This window comes from Arachis ipaensis, chromosome B03, assembly GCF_000816755.2.
Source record: "Arachis ipaensis cultivar K30076 chromosome B03, Araip1.1, whole genome shotgun sequence".
Lineage (NCBI taxonomy): Eukaryota > Viridiplantae > Streptophyta > Magnoliopsida > Fabales > Fabaceae > Arachis > Arachis ipaensis.
Window position 1 is genome coordinate 115144982 of NC_029787.2, and position 3919 is coordinate 115148900.

Sequence of the window (3919 nt, forward strand, 5' to 3'; positions counted from 1 at the left end):
GTTATTGGGTAAGTCTTTTGCCGAAATAATATTTTGTTATTTGATTTTGGTGCTTTTGTGGTTTCTAATAGATCTTTTGTTCCAATATTTTCTTCTGACTCCAGCAATCTTATATAGTTGTGGATCTACTAATATGGTGGGGCATAAGAAGAATCATCAATGACTTTAGGAAAAACAAATTGAAGCTTTTGCAATGGATCCGGAAAGGGTCACCTCCAATATATTTTGGGTTTGGGAGCATGGTATGGCGTTGTAACTCAAACTGAAATCTGATTAGTAGTAACTTTTGTCCCACAACTTCAATTTTTTGTTTGGATGTTCAAGAAAATGAAGCATGATGAGATCCACCAAACTGGATTCATAGAACTTTTGCCTCTAAATTCTAATGGCCTACCATTTTAAGATGCACGAGAATGCAGTTATATTAATTGAGTGCTTAAGCAGCTAGTCCTTAGAGTGTGTTATGGGTAGTATATTTTTCACATTGTCTAGGATTATATTAAATCAATGGTTATATTAATTGTGGTTTTAATTTTGTATTTAATCATGTAAATAAGCATATTGAAGAAATAAAAAAATTGATTTATTAGACCAATTTTAATGTTTAAATATTTTGGATTTAATTTGTAAAGTAGGCGTAAAATATGTAATTGAGAAAAAGATTTTAATTCAATATTTTGTGTATTTAATAGCAAATATAAATTTGTTAGTATGTATATAAAAATAGATATGAGAAAGAGTGAGAACAAGTCTCATTTGAATTTGCAGCTCCTACATTAATACACACTCGTCGTATGATGAATATAGAGGCACTTGGTTGGATATAGGTTAGAAATGTCAAGTATATATTTTTAACAGCCTTGAAAAACTGATGATTCTGATATAAAATTTTCTGACTTAAAAGTGATGAGCATGTCCTGTTGATGTTCGACGTTTGGAAAAAAAATTATAACTCAATAAGTAATGGAACTCTACGCTAAGCTCAATGATATAGGGGGAGTATTCCTTCTAACTCTGTGTTGCAGGAGGATCTACCATTAGTAACACCGTATCTCTAGTATGCAAATTATGTAAGGCCATCTGGAAAAGCACTCTGAGTCAAACGAGGAGTATATCGCTAATAACAATTCATACTTACGTAGGGGTGGCAATATGTACCCTATTCGCGGGTACCCAATTTCCAACGGGTAAGGTAGGGTGCAGGTAGGGTTTTCATGCGGGTAGGATAGGGTGCGGGTTGAGTCTCAACCCTACCCGACCAACTCGCACTCTATATATGTATATATTATATACTTAAATAAAAATATATTTTAAGTGAATGTTGAACCAAAGACTTCTCACTAAATGCAAAAAATTCTTAGCCACTAAAAGAAAATCATTAATTGATAATTTAATATTTTTTTATACATAAAAGTCAATTCTATTTTGAATTATCATCAAGTTATATAATAATAGTGTATCTTTTCTGTAACCCGCGGGTAGGGTCAGGTACCCGCGAGTTAAGAGCGGGTAGGGTTAGGGTTGAGATATTCTCAACCCGCAGGTAGGGTTAGGGTTGGATTCAAACCCTACCCTACCCTACCCATTGCCACCCCTATACTTACGTGTTTTAAATGTTCATGATATAATTTGTGGATTTAGGATTTACTTTATTTTAATATGATAAGAGGTTTAAATACCTTTTAAATTATTGTAACTGACATAAAGAAATTAGAGGAGTGCCAAAATACTTTTTGATTTCGTGATGATACCATAGTGTGGACAAATGAAATTGAATGAGTTCTTCCCTTGTATCAGAAAATTGGGTAGAAGATTGAGTGATTTTCTTTTATTCAATTTTCAAATTATAGGTTGTGGACGACTTAGGTTGAGTGAGTCCCTTTCTTGTTGCATAAAGAAATTGGATAAAAAAAAAATAGAGTTGTAGCAAGATCTCAGTTCCGTGAGCAGGTATGACTTCTTTGAAAAAAGAGTAGACTCGGCTCAGAAATTACTTAATGTTAGTGTCGAAAGTGAATTGTGCAATACAATGCAGGCAATAAAGTGAAATTGAAATAAGAAAAAGAAATAAAAAATAAAGTCAAAATTGAAATAAGAAAAAGAAATAAAAAATAAAGTCAAAACTGTTGAAAATGCAAAGAAATTGAATAACAAATGAAAATGAGTAAATTGAAATAAGAAATTTAAATAAATAAACAAAACAACAAAGCAACGATAAAGAAAGAACAAATAATTGAATCAAAGCAACAAAAAAGAAACAAACAGAATTAAATTGAGATTAGGAGAAATTAAATAACTGAATAAAAAGAAAAAAATACTAAATGTTAAAAAAGAAAAGGAAACAATAAAATGAACAAAGAAAGAAAAATTATTCTAGATACTCACTCACTTGGACTTGCAGTCCATGATCTTCCATTGCACTCCTCTTTCTTTCTATCTCCCCCTAAACATCTTTCTTTGATATTTTTTTTGTAAAAATGTTAGAGCTACCTATTTTTCTAGTTGAATCTTTAGAAATATACCTCCTAAAGAGTCTAACTCTTTTTTCTCGATGGATGTCGAGACTGTCTTCAACCTACAGACCTGTAGGGAAGTCATTAGGAATTGTTTCTACTTTCAAATTAGCCACTTTCAACTTGTCTTATATTGCACCTTTCTTAGGAATTAGTTTGTATTTTTCGTACCCAACTACTAATAACTTCTTTTTTTTTTTTACAGAATGATGGGTCCAACCTTGATAGAAATTTTTACTTTGATTGGCATTGCTCCTGATGGGGAGGATGTGTGCTGGGCTACTAAATACCCAAATAATATTTTTGACATCAATTTTGACTCGACTTCTGTGTCGGATTTTATTAAAAATAACGGGTTTTAAGGGTGACCGTGTTACTAATAGCAAGCACGTAGCTTTTCTACTCTTGTGGCTGAATGTCTTTATCTTTTGTCTCAAATCGATTCAGATCCAAAAAAGTAATTATTTGCCATTAGCTATTATACTCCACCGCAAAAAGTATGTCAACCTCCCTTCCTTAATTCTGGGTCAATTGTATGAAACACTTTCTCTAGTCGTTAGCGAAATTCGATGAGGTGAATCTTTGATCAATCCCTTTGGTCCCCTTTGAGTTGTAAATCTATGGTTGAAGGCTATACTCAAGCCTTACTTTAGTTTGTGATCATGCACAGTGCTTAGAACAGGGACATGAGGACTCAGAATGAAGAATAGAACACCCTGGAGTAAGGAGCTTTCGAAGGACTTGGGCGCTAAATGCCAAGAAGGGGGTTTAGTGCCAGGAAGGGAGCTAGAGAACCTGGCGTTAAACGCCAGGAGGGTGTTTAATGCCCAGGAAGGATTATAGAGACTGGCGTTAAACGCCAGGTGGGCGGTTAACGCCCATGAAGGAGTTATTTTTCAACCCACCAAGGGCGCTAAACGCCAGCTGAGCGTTTAACGCTACACTTGACTCGTCCTAGTTTCAAAAAAAAATTGGCGTTTCACACCACAAAAGGGATACAGTCTTCACCGTTTGGGCGCTAAACGCCGAAGGTGGCGTTTAGCACCAGCAAGGGGAGTTCAATTCCAAAAATGTGCAAATTGAAATTTCAAACGGTCAGTTCCCCTTTCTCACCGCTTTTTGACCGTCTTCTTTCTCTCTCTTCCCCCATTACTCATCCTCAACCATCAACTTATCTTTTTTCCAACCATTTTCATATCATATCTCATTAAATTCCCATCATATCTTTTCATATCATATCTCCAACAATTAAAATTCACTACCCTTTTTACCCATTCTCCATGACCAAACCTTAACCCCTATAAATACTATTCCCCTCTTCTCTTTTCACAACACCTCTCCTCCACATCTTTCCACATCACTCTCTTCTTTCCTTTCTTTTTCCCTCTTGTAACCGAAATTTTCCC